Here is a 22223-nt window from a genome sequence, read left to right as displayed (position 1 = left end):
TAACTTATGTAGACATAAAAATGTTGATTGCAGTTTGTTTTTTTTTAGGCGAAATAAGAGAAATTTTACTTTCATGCCTTATTTTTTATGGTATGATAATGATATCTAGCCATGGCTGTACTGGAGTTTATACTGCAGTAAAAATGAGGCCATAGTGAGGAAAAATGTGACACAAGCAAAGAAAAATGTGAAACTGCTCGGAAGTTCAGAGGGTTAAGTAACTGTCTGAGGTCAAAAGACGGCAAATTATTCAATATTTTACGATGACGGATATTTTACAGCCTTTCAAGTGTTGCCCTACAGCAGCGAAATGCTTCAAGTTCATACATGCTGTAGAGCAAACAATCCAACAATGTCTTAGATAACAGGAACTGTTTTTCTGAAGAGATTTCTTTACTTTTCTTCAGAAGGAAGGTAAATTATGAACCCTTACTTGCAATGGAATACATTTAAATGAGTAAATTAGTGCTTTAATTAAATCTGAATACTTAAATATGTTTGTGTTTGCTTAACATTACCTGGAAAAGATCATTATTTTTTTTCTCTTTACTGACAACACAACTTCACCAGCTCATCATTTGACTCAGCTTTTAAACAGAACATTCTCAGAACTCTGCAGACCAACTAAAAGGAACGCTTATTATTCTAGGGCAGTGGTTCCCAAACTAGGGGGCGCACCCCCTAAGGAGGGGTGGAGTTATGGCAGGGGCAGTAATGCATCTGCATTAGCATGTTAGCACAGAGCTTGACTGTGAGCCAAGTTGACTGTGCAAACTTGTCCCGGTACAAAGAGGTTCAACACAGAGGGGAGCCAATCAGCTTGATCTGGTATCTGGTCTGGATCTCAAAGTCCACATGGAAGACAGGAATGCATCGATCAATATCGCTGGAGAAAAAAAAGACTCATCAAACAAGTCATCAAAAACAAATCCTGAAGCATAACTGGTGAAGACACTGATCTAGCAATAGTCTGGTTCAGCATTTGTGTATGTATTAGTAATATTTTGTAACACCAGTCTCCTTATGGTCCTGTAAAATGCATAAAACTCAACAACAAACACACGAGGAACACTACAGACACAACTCTAAAATCCAGAACGATTTGAAAGGCGTGCTGTCTTCAAAAAACAAAAATTAACAAAAGTAGACAATTTATCAACGTCAGAAACTATAAAAACAGAAAAAATCATTGGCTTTTCCACTTTCCAATAGTCCTTGAACTGTTCATTTGTTATGTGCTTTCCGGTCAAGAATTCAAATCAAAATAAGATAAAAACATGAACCCCTTGAACACTAAATTATACCATTGGGTTTGAAAGGCAAGTCGCTAAAATTACACTATTTATCAGCCAGAAAGTGGAAAAAGAAAAACAAGTTTTAGCTAGAAAATTAAACTTTCCATCTGTCCTTGAACTAACCATCTCTGACACGTCATTCCATCTGAACACTAAAACAAAAATCATCATCAAAATGATTATTTATTGTACATGTGTCAGTTAAAAATTACCTTAAAAATGAGTCTGACAATGAAAGGAGTCCCCAACATGACTGGCCAAGACAGTGGTGATGTTAACAAAGATGTGTAAGGTTCCTCCAGTGACAGTCTGCTTCATCATCTGTCTATTCATTCATAATCTTTTTCAATGCTAATCTCCTTATGGGCTGGAAAAAAATGTAAAATTCAACAATAAGTATCTGAGGAACAGTACAAGCACAAACTCAGCGATGAAAATAAACTATAATCCAAAATCCAGAGCGGTTTGAAACAGCAAAACTACACCATTAATCAATGTGACAAACTATAAAAACAGAAAGAATCGTCGGATTTTCGACTTTCCAATTGTCCTTGAACTGCTCATTTGTTATGAGCTATTCAATCGGGAAATTTAACCGAAATAAGTTCAAAACATGAGTTCCTTGAACACCAAATTCTACTGGTGAGTAGACAAGTCTCCAAAATTGTACCATTTATCAGCCAGTCGCAGGAAAATTCAATTTTCCATCTATCCATGAACTAACCATCAGTGACATCTCCTTCCATCTGAAAACAGAACCAAAAACCATCATCAAAATGAATTTACTCCACATGTATCAAAAATTAATCGTGCAGACACTCTACAACCAGAAAGAATATTCCAATGTTGAACTTTCCAACAGTCCCTCAACCCATCATCCAAGTATATTTTAAATAAATCAGCTTATTCTACATGTCTAATTAAAAAAATCACCCAAAATAGACTATTTGCCTTCATCAGACTCTGCAAAAAGCCAAAAAAAATCCTTAGTTCTTTGGCGCAACCATGAAGCTTTCAGTGATTATGGTGTGATTGAAAGTCATGTGACAAAAACTGAGGAACTTTTTTTTAGTTGAACTGGATGAAAACAGATTAAAACCAGAAGCAGAAAAGTATCCGTAGTATGTAATGTCTCCATTTTTTCCAGTGATAGATCACTTGTGGACACTTGGAAAACTGTTGGACATGTTGATTCCAGGTTTCTACATTTTGTAAAATAGGTCTTTCCTTCATCTTATTTCTGTCATTCTAACGGAGTTCTTTCTTCTTCTTCATGGTTGTTCTGTTTCTATAGAGGTGCGGGACTGTATAACGCAGTGAAAAACAGTGAGTAAAAATGTGAAAGGAGCTGAAAATGACCAGAAACTGCTGCTTGGAGTTCAGAAAGTTAAAAAAAAAAAATCATCTGTCAATCTTGCACCAAAGATTACTTCTGTGTTATTGGCGTCATTCTGATCTATAAACAAGAGAAAGATTATATTCATTTTGGATCTTTTACATATTGTGTCTGTTTTGACTGCAGAAAATAATTTGTTGTGGATTCCTCGGACAACAACCACATCGGGTAACGGCTGTCATTACAGAGCAGCTGTTCCTTCAGAGAATGAGATAACCAAACAGAAACGTCCTCCACTGCTCCGTCTGGTGTCTAAGATACCAAATGAGAAACATAACTGGCAAAAGTTTGTCTTTAAAAAAAACAACAAAAATCGACAAAATTGCACCATTTATCGGAGACAGAAATTGTAAACACAGAGACAACTGCTGACAATCCTTAAACTACCCGTCTGTATGTGACATTAATTTTAAAAAATTAACCAAACCTATGCTTAAAATCACAAAATTTCATTGTAACTATTCTTCATACTTCTTTTTTTAAAGCCAAAAATAAACTATTTTCTCACAAAAATTTATGTAAAAAAAACAAAAACTACAAATTATGTTCTTGTTGCAACTGTGAAGCCACTAGTGTCTAAACTGTGACTAAACGTTGTTATTATTTGTCTTTTGTTGTTGTTTTCTTTTTTAATGCTGAAATGTTCAAAATAAACTTTCAAATAATCTAAATACTGTGTGTTGCAATGTCTACATACAGCTGTGAGAAACATAAATGTAAAGTCACCTATGTCTGCAGTCGCTTAATTGTCTGAGGCTTGCTGTCTACAAAAAATAATAAAAGACTGACAAAATTACCCCATATATGAAACACCAAACTGTAAAAACGGAGAATTTTCAGCGGTCCTGATCATCACAAATCATCTGAGACATCATTCTGTCTGAAAACTTCACCAAAACTGAACTAAAAATCACAACATTTCAACAAAATCACTATATTTTATATGTCATTTAAAAATTTTACAAAAATAAACTTTGCTCTAACCAGATCCTGTAAAAAAAAAAAATCTGTGTATCTTCTTGATGCAACCATTAAGTTACTAGAGACTCAGCTGCAACCAAAAAAAAAAAAAATCATATGACAAAAAATTCTGCGACTTTTCGGCTGAACAGCAGGCTGCGTTTAGCATAGAAGCGCGGGTTGTGTTCAGCTATAGAAACAAATTGAAATTGTAAATATCTTTAGCATGTTGAAACTCCATTTTTTCCAAGGTTTATAACACCTGTGGACACTTTAACAAACTCTAGACGTTTTGACTTCATGTTTTCTCAATTTTTGTAAAATAAATAATCACATTTTTTCTGATTTCCATCATTCTAACTGTATCATGCCGCACACAAGACATTTCTGAGTTCTCTCTACGTCTGTTCTTGGTTGTTTTGTTTCCATAGAGGTGCAGGACTTTATAAAGCAGTGGAAAAGAGTGAGGAAAAAAGTGAAAGGAGCTGAAAATGCCCTGAAACTGCTCCACAAAGCCAGCATTGATAGATTAACAATGTCTGAAAATGGCCTAATTATGTCTACATTGGATTCTTGGACACTCAGTGGAATTATTATCAATAAAAGAGTGCAGTTCTACATGAAACCGTCTCGTCTTTCTGACGTTTCCCCGCCTGAAGCCTTTTGGCGTAAAGTGTTTATTAGAAACTGAGTTCCTCTTACTACAGCAGAGAAAACCTCCACTTAAGGGCCTGTAAACGCAGTGTACGGAGCTGACTTGAAAGGAGGGTTAATGACTCTCAGCTGAGTCACAGTCTGGTTGTTATTCCAGGGTCTGCAGGGCGGGGGGCGGGGTTAAAGGCCACATGGTTTCCTGTGCTGAGAAAACTTTCTGACGGCGCTCCTTCCTGCCTCGCTCGCGGTCTTTCTCCACAACCTCCGACCCCCGGAGTCGACGGCAGGATGGAAAGCAGCTGTTCTAGAGCTGGAAAATAACGGCACCACAGAAGAAGAACGGAGCCAAACGGAGCCAATTCTCACACCGGCTGCCATGGCGATAGAGAGGAAAACTCACTTCACTGTTTACACAGATGGAGAGAGACTCAGCCGACTGGTTTATTGTCATTAGAAAATAAATATCAAATTCCCCCCAACTCCCTCAGAATCAGCAGATGCTTTTTACTGCAATAGTTTTAGTTTATTTAATGAAGCCATGAAACGTTTCACCTTCATACTACGAATATTTTCAGACTGACAGGCCCTCTAAGTGGTCCAAAGGGTGGGACCAGATTTTGGCTTTTCAACTGCTGTTACATTTTCCATCATTTCTGAGCCTCATAACTTTATAAGTAAAGCAGATAGACACATGAAGTTTCCAGGGCTGAAAAACACATTGAAGTTCTGTTGAAATCTGCAGCAAAATCAGCTCCACATCCACTACAAAACACAATAAAAAGATGTATGCTGCATGTTCCCTTTTTTGGTAACAAACTTTAAGCATCAAAATCATGATGGTAGAATCCTAATAAAAATTGAGGGTGAGTGTTAAAATGTGAATATATTAGAGAACAGTTTTGCCAAAGAAGAAATCCTGTTTATTAGTTATTCCTTAAAATGCTCCTTTCATCGTCTCTAACTTGTTCTGACCAACCACCTATCACACATGCTGATATGACCCTTGAAGGCTTACCCAGGATGCACTTTTTCTCTGTTAAATTTGTCAAAATAAGTCACAAAATGCCCCAAATACTCCCAAAATTACCAAAAATGTCTCCTAAATTACTCAATTTTTGGCCAAAATAATAAAAACTTCATTTTCTTTATCATGTAGGTAAAAAGATGCTCCTTTCATTGTCTCTAACTTGTTCTGACCAACCATCTATCACACATGCTGATAGGAGCTTTGAAAGTTTACCAAGAATGCGCTTCTTTAAGTTTTCTCTGGTGAATTATCAGAAAACAGAAACACATCCAGGGTACCAAAGATTATTTCTCGGGCTCTATGCTGCAATTTCACTATTGAAACTATCTGAAAATACATAATCCAGATACTCATACTTGGTGATTTAATTAGTTTTTTTTTTTTAGACCTGACAACTTCATGTGTGAATATTTAACTTAACCCTATGGACTCTGAGAGACTTTAACCTGTAAATATTCACTGTATGAAGGTCAAATTTGCATGGCTTCATTAAAAACACCAAATTACTGTACAGAAAGAAGCAGCTGATTCTAAAGGTGCTGTACTTATGAAGCTATGAGGCTCAGAAACGATGGAAAAAGTCGTCTGGTTGCACCCCCACAATGCTCTCTGTCTGTCCCCATTAACCGTCTGTAGTCTGAATGACGAATTACAGGTAATCAAGTAACATATTCTAATCAGTTAATCATTAACATGTCAGTGTTCTCCTTCATCATGCAGCACTAGTTGTATGCCAAGTAGGGTTTATGTTTGAGTGTTCTATTCTCCTACAAAGCTCTAAAAACACAAAGTAAAGCCACAACGTCTACTTTAACACCAGCACCACATACATGAGTGTTTGAGTTTCCATGAAGCCAGCAGAAACGGGACATTGTTTTTCCTGTTCAGCCTCGCTGATCTGAAACACGACGGAAAATTAGTCGAGCTCTGAGAGGTTTAAGAAGGTCAACATGTGTCTTTCTATTTTTACACAGACACTGGATGACATAATGCATTCCTCTACCCAGTAAGCTAATTTTAACCATTTTATCCATAACCCTAAAAGCCTCAAACAGACCCAAGATGTCCTCACAATGCAGAAATATCTTCACTACGAACCACATACACATTCACATTAACTTTAAGATGGAGTTCATACATTAAAAACCAACCAGATTGTGCTCATTTTCCAGAAACTTCTCTTAAAACTCCAACCGGTGCTCACAAAGACAGACATTCGAGAACACACTGACACACTGAGGAAGTTTTAAATAGTGACTTCAGCAACGACTCAGGAAAAAGCACTGCTCACTCACATCCTGTTACAGCCAGGCGTGTACGCTCAAGTTGAAATTCTGTATATTCGTGCTGTATTAATCTGACACCAGCCGCCGTGTTTCTCCACATAATAACCGTCCAGCTGTTGACTCCCGTCTGTCTGGGTTTATTTGAGTCACACTCTGGACTTTTCTGTGATTCTGGGATGCAGAAATGAAATCAAACTTGAAGCAGAAACACAGACAGAGAGTCTAAAAGTCTGTTTCTGCAGCTCAGAATTACATTCAAGGCCTCTGTAATTACATCTGCACAAAATCTGACTCAGACCACACAACCTGCATGTCTGTCTGTGTGTCTGTAATTACGTGGGTGTTTCAGTGTCCTGTTCGGTTGTCTCATCAAACTAAAGATCACAACCACAGGAATCACACAGAACGCACATGAAGAGCTTCACAAACATTCTTCAGTTATGACAGAAAAGACAGAATATTTTCCACATCACGCTCTGAACCCTAAAACCTGCAGGTAGGTCTGAAAAGCATATCCTCTTTTAAAAAAATCCAAAAACAATAACATTTATAAGACAGAAACTTTAGAAATATACAGAATCATCAGACTTTGAGTTTACCAAGAAAGTAGTTTTTCCTCTAAACTTGTCCAAAATGACACAAAAATTTTCCAAAACGACTCAAAAGATGTCTAAAATACCTCAAAACTCACCCAAAATGACTCAAAAGATGTCTCTAAAATACCCCAGAACTCACCCAAAATGATCAGACGTGTCCCCAAAATGACAAAAACTCATGAAAATGATCCAAAAATGTCAAAAATAATTAAAATGCAAGTTAAAAAAACATCCTTTCATTGTCTAGAACTTGTTCTGACCAACCACCTACCACACATGCTGATATGAGCCTTGAAAATGCACCCAGAATGCACCTTTTTGTTCCCTAAACTTGTCCGAAATTACTCAAAAAATGTCCAAGATGCCCCTTAAACTCACCCAAAAAGATCAGAAACGTGTCTTAAATTATTTTGAGCTTACCAACAGACCTTGAACTACTCATCTGTTTTGTTATTCTGTGCGTTTTAAATTGAACCAAATCTTAGCTTAAAATCATCACATTTCAACAAAATCACCTTATGCTTCACGTCTTACTTAAAAATTTGCCCAAAATACATAATTTGCTCAAATCAAATTCTGCAAAAAGCAAAAAATTCTGCAGAAACTGGACGCAACCGTGAAACTATTAATGACCTCAACAGACCAACAGTCATGTTACAAAAATTCTGAAAGTTTTTGGTTGTATCATTAGAACACAGGAGTGATGGTTGCTGGAAATGTTCCTCTGTACCCCTATGGAGATATTCCATTAAAAATCAGCTGTTTCCAGCTAGAATAGTCATTTACCACATTAATAATGTCTAGACTCCATTTATCATTCATTTAATGTCATCTTCATTGAAAAAAAAAAAATGCTTTTCTTCAAAAAATAAAGACATTTCTAAGTGACCCCAAACTTCTGAACTGTAGTATTTATAAAGTATTATTATTGTTATCACTATTCACCTATAAAGAAGTATTCAGTGTTTATTATATGCTTATTTATGGCACTCCACCACAACATGTTATTTTAAATGCTAACTAGTGTTTCTAGACGTGCAGGCTGCGGTTCAGTTGGTCCTCGACTGTTCAGCTTCCTCTCCAGTGACTCTCCACCATCTTGGACTGCAGATGCTGACGACAGTCCTGAATAAGCTGGAGGGTCCTACAACCAGAACCTGCACAGTCCAAAGCTCTCCGATGCAGAACAAGGACGCCATCAAGTCCACTTATCAGTCACGATGTGGTCAACTGCCATCACCAGCTGCAGCCAGACTCCACAGAGAGGCGGCTGAATGCGCTGCTCTGTCATTTTCTTGTCGCAAAGTACCTGGACATTAAATTATTTGCAGCTGGGCACTTTATAAACAGTATTCTCTGATACTGGGTGTGCCTCCTTCCTCTGTCCCCTTCAGCCGGCCCCTCGTCCGCAAACACAGACACAAATAGAATCCAACTCTGTGAGAAACTCTGGTGTTATTAGAGTTAATAACAGAGTAAAGGAAAGTCTGCTCGGACTGCAACAACACTGCAGAAAAATCACAGCAGTAATAAAATCTATGACTTCTGGACAACAGTATGAGACAACAATACAGTGAGAATATTTAACCCTTAAGTCTTTAAAGTACTTGTCTGCAAGGGCGTCAGTTTGTTTTTAAAAGTGGGGGGGACGGTGACCACAGCACTTTGAGAAAATGTCGAAGAACGGCGGCAAAATGCCACAAGCTGGGCTCGATCTCACAACCACCGCACCAAAGGCGGAGGCTTAAGCTGTTGAGCTATCGGTACATACGGGTAGAAGGGTCTGTGGGCTGCTATAGTACTAATTCTCCCGGGCCGAAATTTTGCCCCTGCACGCCTCTGGTCGGAGCTTGCACTCGGCACGGGCGCAAATTTAGCATCTGCGCGTTTTTTTTTAACCTCACGAAGGTGTGCTGCATGTCTGTGCAACTCTCGGCCGAGTGCGGTTGGTGCGTTCAGGAGCGTCAGAATTTTCTATACTTCTGAAAATAACTGGGTTTACAACAGCTTACATGTGAAGAATTTGAATGTGTTGGAGACAAAATGACCCGACAAAAGGTGGGGGGGGACATCCCCACCGTCCCCTCCTAAACTGACGCCTATGCTTGTCTGCAGTGTGCAGGTCAGAAAACCCGACCAATTATAACCTTAAAATTTATAGTATTTCAACAACAATCTTTATTATACAGATATAATTTTAAAAATATCAATAAAAATCAACAGTTTCTTTCAACCAGATTCTGTAAAAAACTAAAAATGCTACATTTCTCGACACAACCAGGAAGCCACGATTGACTCAACTGTGACCAACAGTCACGGGACAAAAATCGAACATCTCTTTGGCTGAACTGCAGGCAGTGCGCTTACAAATAAGATAAGAAACTTCATTGATCCCACAGCGGAGAAAGTTCATCGTCACAGAGACAAAGGGGCATAAGGGCAATTCTACAATTCTACAATTTCATTTAGCAGACGCTTTTGTCCAAAGCAACGTACAACACAGCTTAAGATTAGATTATCTACACAGCAGAATAACTGCAGAGAAACATTATTTACAAAAAGATGAGATTTCAAGAACATTATATACTGAAGATGAGAACCCAAAAACGTTGCTGTCAGTCAGAAACTCTACAAACATCATGACCAATCTGGGCTGAGAAATAATAAGCATGGAAACCAATCAAATATCTATTATTAAATATGTGGAGTCAGTATTTTTTTTAACACTAGAAAACATGTTGTAAATGTTGATTTACATTTTCCACTTTCATTTTTTTCTTTTTTATAATAACTTTTATGTACAGCACAGAATATACTTCTGAGTTCTCTCTCCTTCTAGTCGTGGTTGTTCTTTTTCCACAGAGGTTCATGACTTTATACTGTGGTTACAAATAAACCCACAGTGAGTAAAAATGAGACAGGAGCAAAGAAACACCCAAACGCTGTCGCTTGTGCAGCTAAAAACACGAGTTAAAACACACAGGGTGGCCCAAATGTACCTCATGTTTCAGTAAATAATGAAAAACTTTATCTGCATTTAACAGCTCATAAACATGCTCTGAGATGGATCCGTTTAACCATCTCATCCAAAACACCAGGTTGTGTGCTCAAACTAAGTCCAGCAGAGGAAAACACAGCAAGCCAGTGTCAATTATGGATAAAGTCTAGTCGCTGTAATCCAATGTACTCGATTGAATTCAGAGAATGTCTCCTCAGTCTGCTCACTGTCTGAGCACTTTATACTGATCCAGACGAAGCAAGCTGTAAAAGGTAAAAAAATCTGGATCTATCTAATAAGAGATAACACAGTAGAATCTGGAAAGTAAAGCACCAAATTAGACCATGTTCAATGGAACTATCGTTTAAACACCAACAGAAACCGAAATGATTAAAAAACATGGTTGCACCTCACTAATTATTTTCATTTTCGATTATTTTCTCAACTAATCGATTAGCTGTTTGGTCTCTAAAGTGTCAGAAAATGGAGACAAATGTCCATCAGTGTCTTGTTTTGCCTAAAGATATTTAGTTTACTGACATAGAGGAGCAAAGAAACCGAAAAATATTCACATTAAAGAAGTTGTAATCACAGAAATTACACTATTTTATTTTAAAAATACTCCAACTGATTACCAATTACTCTGTTATTCCAACTGATTAGTTGTTGATTGATAGGATTTGGAATATTGTGCTGCTTTTACACCAACCTGCACCCTCCTGAGGATCAATAGAGTTTAATCCCATCTTTAAATCATTACAAGTCATCCTCAGATTATCAAAGTAAAGTCCAGACAAAGCAAACTGTAAAATTAAACCAATCTAGACATATCAAATAAGAGATAACACAGCAGAATCTAGAAAATAAAGCACCAAATCAGAAAATACTCAATCAAAATGTTGTTTAAATATGAACAGAAAGCTGGAACTAATTAATTATTTCTATTTTCAATTATTTCATCAAATAACATTTTAGTTTTTTAGTCTCTACAATGTCAGAAAATGGTGAAAATTATTGTTTCCCAAAGCCTAATATGACAAATGACTAATCAGTTTCCTGTCATAGAGGTGGAAAGAAACCAGAAAATAATCACATTTAAGAAGCTTTTATTTACCAATTCATTAGTCATTGCAGCTGTATTAATAAACTACTATTATAAAACTCAACAACGCACTGACAAGATTTGGAATACTATGAAAAATGCTACAGAAATATGACATTTGCTTAGCTAAAGTTGAATTTCCCTCCTGAGGATCAATAGTTTGATCTGATCTTAAGTGTTCCTGTGGGAAAAGTGCAACAGTTGAAAATTTTAATTGTCTGCAGTAAAATCAGCACAACGGATGTCAAAGAGTTCCAGGAAACCACAGCCAACGTGAATATTACAGGTTTAATAGAACGTTTATGTTCTATGCAAACACTAAATGCGTTCTACGCAAACCCTAAATACAACAGCGGAGCTCCTTCAAACAGCCATAAGATGTTGCAATATCTTAAAAGTACAAGGAGAGAACAGTACAGTGAAGTATTAAAACGTCAAAGCGAGTACAACAAACTAGACCCTCCAGAAAAACGCGATTATGCGATCGCATGAAGTCCTGCATTAATCACCAAAATGCCGCTGATTATGCGGGGGTCAATTATTTCCCAAAAGGCCGCATAATCCCCGCAAAACAGCGCATAATTCCCGCAAGAATCTCACATTTCCATGAAAAAAAAGAGAAATATGAGGGTGCCGCTTGATTTCACAATTTCCGCATAAAATGAGAAAACTATAACCAATATAAATGGAGTTATGAGTGAGTTTTTATGTGACACCCGTCCTGACGTCATCAGTTCGCGCATTCAGACACACACTAGAAGCACGAGCTGATGCGGAGCGCGGCGCCAGTGTTGCCAACTTAGCGACTTTCTCGCTACAGCTAGCGACTTTCCAAAGCGTCCGAGCGACTTTTTTTGTCAAAAGCGACTAGCCACAAATCTAGCGCCTTTTTCTGCCGTTTTGGAGACTGACAGGAAAACTCGGATCATTCTGCAGTTACTGTCCTCAACAAGCAGCAGGTGCTGCTGTGAGCTTCTCTCCCTCCCAAAGCACAGGCTGTCAGTCCAGTAACCCCGCAGCAGTCCCAGTGTCTGATTAGAGGACACATCCCTCCGCGGCCAGACGGCAGGTGAATTGTGCAGATTTTTGCATATTCACATACTTTGCAACTTTCCGCAATTTCCCCGCATAAAATGGCATAAAAACCCCGCATATTTATTGGCATAATCAAGGATTTTTGCCCGCGTTTTTCTGGAGGGTCTAATAGTTATAAACCCACACAGTCAGATAACCATAAACCGACAGAAAACAGATAGCAGACGATCAGATATTCATCCTGTGTGTGAGGTGACAGCTGAAACACTTAAACACCCCTTTACAATAAATAAAGGTCCTATGTATTATCAGATAACAACTGTAACTGTAAAGGTATCAGAGGCTATGAGGAAGAAATCCTACAATAATAATATAACTAAATTGCAGCCAGTTTACTCGTTAATGGTTATTATAGTAGCTATAAAAGCAGAATAATACAGTAAAACAGTACAACAGGGATGTCAAACTCATTCCACAAAGGGCTGGTGTGGCTGCAGCTTTTGTTCCAACTGAGCAGCATCACACCAAACCTGACTCATTTAATCAACCGATCTCAGTCTCCAGGCAGGTGATTGGTCAGACTGTGTGCTCTAGGCTACAGCATTTAGTTCCAACATATCTACAGCACACAGTCTGACCAATCACCTGTCTGGAGACTGAGATTGGTTGATTAAATGAGTCAGGTCTGGTGTGATGCTGCTTAGTTGGAACAAAAACCTGCAGCCACACAGGCCCTTTGTGGAATGAGTCTGACATCTCTGAATTACAATAAAGTACATTTCAACTACCAGAAAGTACCTTTTACAAGAGTAAAATCTACTTTTTTGGCTTTCACAAATCAAGAAAGGTTTCACAATTCAAAAACTAAAGAGTCTTTCGTCTCTCTGGGTTAATCTAGTCCAGGTTGGATCCATCTATCAGTGTTTTACAACTGTACTGGATCTACTGTGGTAGACATGTGAAAAAAGTGTAATCTCTCCCCTTTTTCACTTCCAAACAATAGAATGAAAGTTTCACAGATCAAAAATTGTGTTTTAAAGACTCTTTTGCCTCTGTATGACGATCTAGCCCAGATTTCATTGGTGTAAGTATGGTGGTTTCAGATCTGGACCTGGTTTTATGTGGTCCAGATGTGAGATAAGATAATGATTTATTGATCCCACAGTGAGGAATCTTGTAATGTTTACAGCAGCGATGGGGATAGCACAAAACCACAGGAAACATGGGGAAAGGAAGACTCTCTATTTGAAAAAAGCAGTGAAACCATATTTTTTGTACTTTCTATTAATAAAATAAAACTTTTCCAAATCAGAAACAGTTTTTTAAAGAGTCTTTTGCCTCTTTGGGACAATCTAGTCCAGATTTGACTCATCTACAAGTAATTATTTCAGATCTTTACCTGGTATGATGCGGTCTACACTTGGAAAAAATACCAGATAATGATGTCATACAAATTAACACAAGATAAGATGATGCTTTATTGATCCAGCAGTGGGGAAATTTGCAATGTTTACAGCACAAAAACACAGGAAACATTAGTCAAAAAATGAGTGTCCGGAGTGCCCTAAAAAAATGCATACACACTTTAAATAATTGTAAACTAGATGTTTATTATAATTCATTTAATTTTCAACATGTAAAAGAATTTACAAACATCATTCTATTGTTTTGTCACCGCCTGTTCTCAAACCGATGTCCGTTCTGGTCCAGATACTGCCGACAACACGAAGCGATGGAATAGCACACATCATGAAACAATTCCCTTGGTATTTGCGTGCATTCATGTTCAATGGTTGCTCTCAATTCAGTGACTGTTGCAGGTCTCATTGCGTAGACTGTAACGCTCTTCTTTCTGGTCTCTCTAAAAAAAGCATTATCCCACTACAGCATCTTCAGAACTCAGCTGGACCAGAAAGAGAGCACACATTACATCAATTTTAAAGTCTCTGCACTGGTTACCTGTCTGCTTCAGAATCGACTTTAAGATTCTTTTAATGATTTTTAAAGCTCTTAATGGTCTTGGTCCAAATTACTTATCTGATCTGCTTTTGAAATATGTGCCTTTTAGAACCCTCAGGTGTTCAGGCAGCGCTCTTCTAACTGTTCCTCATGTTTTAACCAAAACATATGGTGAGGCCTCTTTCTGCCATTACGGCCCACGTTTGTGGAACAGTCTGCCTGAGGACCTGAGGAAAACGGAGAATGTGGACATTTTTAAAAGCAAACTCAAGACCTACCTCTTTAGCTTGGCTTTTGATTAAACTATATTTATTTATTTGTTTATTATTTTAACTTTTTAGTCTGGTTTTAGCTACTTGTGTTATTTTATTATTTATCGTGTTTTGTTTTGTTTTTTACGTCCGCTCCAGTCCGGTCTGAAGTCTTTTATTCCTTGTATTTATTTATCTTAATTTTTTATTGCTCTTATTGCTTTTATTTATATATCCTATTTATTTTTATTTATATATCCTTTTACCGATTTATCTTAATTTTTTTATTGCTTTTATTTATATATCCTATTTTTATCATTTTAATCTATACCTTATTCTCTGTTGTTTCCCCACTGTGTGAGATAGCGTTTCCTCAAGTGTTCTTAATTCCTGACTTTGTGTGAGTGTGTGTTTATGTATGTGTGTGCGTATGTTTGTTTTTATATCTCTTGTATTAAGTGCTTTTAATTGTTGTATTCTTTTTATGTAAAGCACTTTGAGCTGCTCCCTGGCATGAAAAGGGCTTTATAAATAAAGATTGATTGATATGTAAAAAAATAAATAAATAAAATGTCTAAACGCACTTTTTTCCACTTCCAAACACTAAAATAAAATTTTCCCAGATTAGAAACTGTGTTCTAAAGAATCTCTGGCCACGCTGGGTTAAGGTAGTCCAGATCTGACAGTGGTTGTACATCTGTACTGGGAAAAAAAAGCAGTGAAATCACCTTTTTTTTGTCACTTCCAAAAAAAACCTGAAAAAATGATTTCACAAATGTTTTAAAGAGTTTTCCACCTCTGCAGGTCAATTGAGGCTAGTTTTGATAAGTTTATATACAGTAATTTTAGAAGTAATGTGGTGTGAAGGCTGAAAGAAGACAGAAGCTCCTTTTCATTTTAAACTCTGACGAGCAGACTAAAGGTTTTAACAGATGAAAATAATTGTTTTAAAGACTCTTGAAACTCTCTGTTAAACTCCAGTCTGTAGTTTCTCTCAACTTTCCTCTGAAGCAGTTAAAGCGTCCTCTGGTTATAACGGTAAATCACCGACTAACGGAAAACGGTAAAAAGGCAAATACTAAAGGAGGTTTACTACTGAAGTATTGCGTCTGATACTACAGTAGACACACGGATCGCAGTAGTACTACAGAGAAAAGTCGCCGGATTGAGTAGAGACAGAAAGTCTGGAGGTAGTTTGTCCCGGCTCGGCTCGGCCCCCTGCCTGTTGTGCCTCCTTCTGACCGGACTCACGGTGGTTTCCTTCCCGCTAGCAAACCGACAAACCGAACACAACAACCGACAACCGGGGCTAAAATCAGCACAAATTCACATGAAGTTTGGGGGGAAACTTTGCGAAGTTTTCTGTCTGAGCCGCCACAAACACACAAAACTCACACACGAACCGGGATTTGTACCGGATTCAGACTCCCACTACGCCGGTAACACCGTACGGAGCTCCGGTATGAAGGAACGGAGGAGGACTTACATGTAGCGGCGGACGGTTATGATTCTTTTTCTTCTTCTCCTTCTTCTGCTCCTTTTCTTCTTCTCCTCTTTGTGAAGCTGCAGCGCTGTGATGATGCGGAGACCACGCCCATTACAATGACGGGCGGGGTTACGTGTATGTCGGGGGGCGTAACAAGGATTTTTTTATATATGATTATTTAACATTTTGTGCAAAGCAGAGCATTACAAAACACACACAAATAAATGGTGGATATTAATTAATTTGAAGATTCCTTTGGCCAAGCCAAGGACAATAAGCCAGTTCGCAATCTTTGTGCAGAGGAGAAGTCCAAATAGTCCAAGAAAGGGTCCCAAGTCCTATAAAATGTATATGGCTTGTCCTTTAACAGAGTGGAAAAAGCTTCCATTGGTACAATGGCAATAACAGCTTGGAGGCACTGATGTTGGGAGGGTGCATCATTCGAAATCCATCCATCCATCCATCCTCTATACACCGCTTTATCCTCATTAGGGTCGCGGGAGGTGCTGGAGCCTATTCCAGCAGACTTGGGCGAAGGTAGGGGACACCAAGGACAGGTCGCCAGTCTCTCGCAGGGCTACATACACAGACGAACAATCACACTCACATTCACACCTACGGGCAATTTAGAGTACTCAATTAACCTCAGCATATTTTTGGACTGTGGGAGGAAGCCGGAGTGCCCGGAGAAAGCCCATGCATGCTCAGGGAGAACATGCAAACTCCATGCAGAAAGATCCCAGGCCCACCCCGGGATTCGAACCAGGGATCTTCTTGCTGCAAGGCAAAAGTGCTAACCACTACTCCACTGAGCAGCCCTCATTTGAGCTCCATTGCATCATTATAAACTTTCAAGCGCAGTGTAGTAGAATGTGCAAGAGGTCTTTCTTTACGAATCGTACCGGCAATTCATCCTCAAGGCCGAGGAGACAAGCCCGAGCTCCCAAACTCAATTGACACTTAAATATAGTACAGAGCTTATCAATAATTGATGTCCAAAATTGCAGAATAGGTGGACAATCCCACAGACAGTGGAAGAGGGTACCAACAGCAGAATGACATTTGTTACATATTTCAGATATTGATGAATACATCTTGTGCCTCTTCTCGGGAGTTATGAAGAGCCTGTGCAGAATCTTAAATTGTCTCTCCCAGATGGAATTAGAAGTAAGAGATTTAAAAGGACGGTTACATAGGTCATCCCAGGATTCGGCTGTAATAGGTCCTAAATCCGCTTCCCACTGCCTTTTAACTTTAACTGAATTGTCCCTATTAAGTTTGGATAAGATGTTATAAACTGATTTCGAGAAGGATTTAAGTTTTGTTGTTTATAGAATCAAAGATTCCATAGGGGAGATGGGCAGTGTTGTGAAGCATGGAGATATGGGATCCCAAAACCAGCCATTTATAGGGGCTGACTGGAATCTCATAGAAGGGGGTGTTGTGAAGCATGGAGATATGAGATCCCAGAATCAGCCACAAAGGGGAGACTCTGACAGAACAGCAGCCAAATAAGGGAACATTGTGATATTATAACCTGTGATTTATGATCAGATTATGCCATAACCTAATGAATGTGTTTGAACTAACCAAGTGTCTATTTTTTACGTTCCTTAATTTTGAAACAGTGTAAAAATCAGAAGTGTGTCTCATTTAGAAAGAATGAAGGGTTGATTATTTTTTGGGAAAATGTCTTTTTATCTTCTTTTATTCCTTCTACATTTTTATAAGTTGGTTGTTTCTTTAAATATGTCCTTTTTACTGGTTTTATAGGTTTCAGAAAGAGTTTTGATAATTGTTAAAATAAGAGGGTTTTAACTTTGTAATGAGGTGAGAAATCACAAGTTAAGTGAACTCGGGTCAAGTGTTCACCGTAAAGATTAAACTCAGAATAGATTGGGGATTTTTATAAGTCTGGAAGATGGGTGACAGGCTTTCTAGACAGTTCAAAATAGATAGTTTCAGTTCCTTAAAAGTGGAGGTGATCATGCGGTCAGTGCATGGTACAAGTGTGCGAGTTGGGAGGGGGTAGAGATGAAGTTATTGCTCAAATTAATTTAGTATGAGATCATTGCTATGTTAATTAAGGGTGAAGTCATTGCATATGCATAAGGTTCAGTTCACTATAAATTACATCTGATCGAGACGCAAGTTGGGAGTCGTTGGGTGGAAGTCACTCGATGCAAACCAGGGTAGAAATGCCCTGAGCTAAGGGGATTTTATCACGTAACTCGGACGGGGGATTCAACATGATCTGCAAAGGAATAACTGTTCTGTTGGAATTATGGACGAATGTACTGCTTTTTCTGCAGTGTTGAAGGATTACAGAACTGTGATCTGGATATAACACTGACTGATGGAACATTACTGGATTCTATTATTTCCAAAGGAATAACACTAGAATGGATTACAACAAAATTTTTACTGGCCCAAACAACAAAAATGGATGTATGCAGATCTAAATCGGGTCCGGACCCCCGTCCACTTTCCCCTGGGCCCCGGCGGGTCTCAAACACTTGTCGGGTCTCAGGTGAGCAGCCGGGTGCGGCCACACCCTGACTGCTCTCCCTCCAGATTGCATATTTTTGGTGATTATTACTCTTCTTTTAGGAAAGCATAATACCAGTTAGGAGTTAGGATGATTCATTTGAATATTATCTAATGTTTGATTATTTGTCTGATGATTTATTGGCTTTGCTTTTGCCCTGCTAAATATATTTTAATAAAGCATTATTCTGCAATTAAAGACAACAAATTGCAAGTGCTATTTTTTTTTTATCCCTGAATAAATACTTACACATCTAGCTCTGGATGTAAAAAGTCAGATTATTGCGTGCATAACAATAGTAGAGGTTCTGAAAGGTTACCTAGTCATGGGGGCCAGGTTGGCCCGGTATAAACATATCCTAGAGGTTTTCTATATGTCCATAACCTCTGAATTGAACCTAGCAACTTACCAAGTGCAAGATCCAGAGGAAAAGCTGCCGTTAACAGGCGTGACTGGTGATTAAATTTAACTATACCCAAGTGGCTACTCAGTTAAATTAATTATTGGAGGAAGAAGGGATAGGCGTCTGGATGTAGGCAGTGAGAAAGCTAGGCGAATTTCCCTCGTTTACCAGCTTAACAGTTCTGCAGCAACCCTCTCAGCTAGATCTCAGGGGGCAGTAGAACCGGACCCATGAGATGGAGAGCTGCTCCGGTGATTCCCTGACAGCTGAATAAGTTAATTAGGGGGTCACTGGCCCTGAGGACAGGCTAGTAGAATGTGCAAGAGGTCTTTCTTTACGAATCGTACCGGCAATTCGTCCTCAAGGCCGAGGAGACAAGCCCGAACTCCCAAACTCAGTTGACACTTAAATATAGTACAGAGCTTATCAATAATTGATGTCCAAAATTGCAGAATAGGTGGACAATCCCACAGACAGTGGAAGAGGGTACCAACAGCAGAATGACATTTGTTACATATTTCAGATATTGATGAATACATCCTGTGCCTCTTCTCGGGAGTTATGAAGAGCCTGTGCAGAATCGTCTCCCAGATGGAATTAGAAGCAAGAGATTTAAAAGGACGGTTACATAGGTCATCCCAGGATTCGGCTGTAATAGGTCCTAAATCCGCTTCCCACTGCCTTTTAACTTTAACTGAATTGTCCCTATTAAGTTTGGATAAGATGTTATAAACTGATTTCGAGAAGGATTTAAGTTTTGTTGTTTATAGAATCAAAGATTCCATAGGGGAGATGGGCAGTTGCCCATCACATCCCTTTAATCTACTGAGTATAAAATGTTTCACCTGCATATACCTGAGAACATCTCCACTACCAGTATCATATTTGTCTCTCACTTGCTGAAATGACATAATTGTATCTCCATCAACCAAGTCACCAACTGTTTTAATTCCCCTGCGAAACCACACAACAAACCTGCTTTGAGGCCTGGGATAAAATCAGGATTTTGGTGAATAGGGGTGAGTAATGACAGATGATTTTTATAACCTTCCAAGCTTCTAACCTTGTGCCAAATAATTAGCATGTTTTTTAGCAACAAATTGTCCTTTGAAAAAATTGAGGATTTCGAAGGGGAAATGTAAAGCAGGTTCCACAAAGGGATATCTTTTAGAGAAGCAGACTCAGCACCTAAATAGATTGATCTTTGATCCGATCTGTACCATTCCAAAAGAAATTTCAGCTGAGCGGACCAAAGGTAGAGTGGTAGCGACGGAGCTTCGAGTCCAACCATACGTATTGGAAGTCAGAGGTAACTGTATCTACCCACAAGGATATTTTTTATTTCTTTATGTGTGTGTTTTCCAACATTGCCTGGTCTTTAAAATATCACAGTAGAGCATAAATATGTTTATAATTAAAATGTGAGACCTGCCATCATTTTACAAACATGAAGATTTACAATCCCACATTTATTGTGTTTAGAATGACATAAAAAATTAGTATGAAGACTGTTATTACTGCTCCTCCTCTCACAGATGTCCTCTTGGCTTTAAGATAAGAACTAATATGAGCTTTAGCAGATACAAAGGACTTCTAGAGTCAGATATCACTCATAAAAATAAAATAAATCACATACATGAGAATCAATTCAGTACTAAATAGAAAGCAATAAGATATAAGTACGATAAAAGAAAATAATAAGTTTAACTAAAACAAGAGCAGAAAAGTATGAACTGATCTTATACTTTTATTTTGCAAAGTTATAGCACACTTAAAGAAATACTATAAAGGGAAGAATTAAGGTATTACACATGATAATGAAAGATTGCACATTAAAAAAGAAATACTACACACGATAAACAACTTAAATGTTGCTAATTAAACAAAATATAGTAGAAACATATAAGCTTAAATATTGCACATGATAATTAAAAAATATTGCAAATTAATTTGAAATATTACAAATCATAACAAAATACTGGGCTGCACAGTGGAGTGGTGGTTAGCACTCTTGCCTTGCAGCAAGAAGATCCCTGGTTCATGTCCCAGCCTGAGCCTGGGGTCTTTCTGCATGGAGTTTGCATGTTCTCCCTGTGCATGTGTGGGTTTTTTACATTAATTATTTACATATTATCGGGTTTTAAACTACAAAAATATAAATAAAATAATATTAACTACTAAAAATATGTACATGAGGTTATTTCAGGTTATGGTGGGGCTCGTGTGTGTGTGTGTGTGTGTGTGTGTGTGTGTGTGTGTGTGTGTGTGTGTGTGTGTGTGTGTGTGTGTGTGTGTGTGTGTGTGCGCGCGCACGTCCAACAAGCCAGAAGGAGGAAAAACCATCAAACCATGAGACACGTGCAAATAATTAAAGACATTAAACTGTCAATCAGCCTGAATATGTGGATGATAAAGAGCTGAACTAATATGATTCATCACAGTTTCATGTCACACTTTCCTTATCTGTGGTTTCTGGTTTTCATAGTTTGAGTTTTTGTTGGTTGGATTCTTTTTTTCAAAGCTGCAGGTCAAAACGTCAAGATAACTGTCAGTCAGTGGCCGAGTTGTCATTTCTCTATAGAGCATTTTTATTTATTCTGTTTGTTATTCTGCCAAGGAAAGCAGTGGAGTTATGTGACGTACGTTTGTCCGTCTGTTTGTCTGTCTGTCTGTCTGTTAGCAACATTACTCAAAAACAGACCGAAGGATTTGGATTAAATTTTCAGGGAAGGTCAGAAATGACACAAGGACCAAGTGATTAGATTTCGCCAGTGATGCATCTTATAGTCTGGATCCACGGATTTGTTGAAGATTTCTGTATCATTCCAAGATAGCAGCGTGATGTCACTGTAACCATGACAACATATGAACACTACGTCAGCTGCCTATTGATGATTACATGATTGCGATTCTACTACATATCCACTGTTGTGGACTTATCAGGACTGATCTGTCAGAAATGATCCAAGGAACAGTTGATTAAATTGTGGGTGTGTTTCTGAGTCCCAGCAATTCTGCCTCCTGCTACATATTTAGGTGATGTGGTTTGGTATCAATACATAACGTACACATGCATAGCATGTACTTGTGGTCAGCAGAAGGTCATTTTATTTGTGGGTACATCTATATTAAATGGTTACATTCTATGCTGTCGTGATTTCTGATCATCAACGACTAATAAACAAATTCAGCATTTCTGACAATGCCATATAGGGGAATGAACAGCC

At 38.2% G+C, this 22223-nt stretch overlaps 1 protein-coding gene across 1 annotated transcript in view; it reads right to left on the bottom strand.

Annotated features, from left to right (window-relative positions):
- The window catches only part of st3gal8 (ST3 beta-galactoside alpha-2,3-sialyltransferase 8), a 33952-nt gene extending 17788 nt beyond the window's left edge, over window positions 1-16164 (bottom strand). The window contains exon 1 of the mRNA XM_022220336.2: window positions 16046-16164. The gene's annotated coding sequence lies outside the window, so the exon portion shown is untranslated. The remainder of the gene's footprint in view (window positions 1-16045) is intronic.
- Between the last annotated feature and the right edge of the window lie 6059 nt (window positions 16165-22223).

The sequence above is a fragment of the Acanthochromis polyacanthus genome, chromosome 5, assembly GCF_021347895.1.
Source record: "Acanthochromis polyacanthus isolate Apoly-LR-REF ecotype Palm Island chromosome 5, KAUST_Apoly_ChrSc, whole genome shotgun sequence".
In the NCBI taxonomy this organism is placed as follows: domain Eukaryota; kingdom Metazoa; phylum Chordata; class Actinopteri; family Pomacentridae; genus Acanthochromis; species Acanthochromis polyacanthus.
The sequence above is the reverse complement of the archived record's forward strand: the minus strand, read 5'-3'. Positions and strand labels throughout refer to the sequence as shown.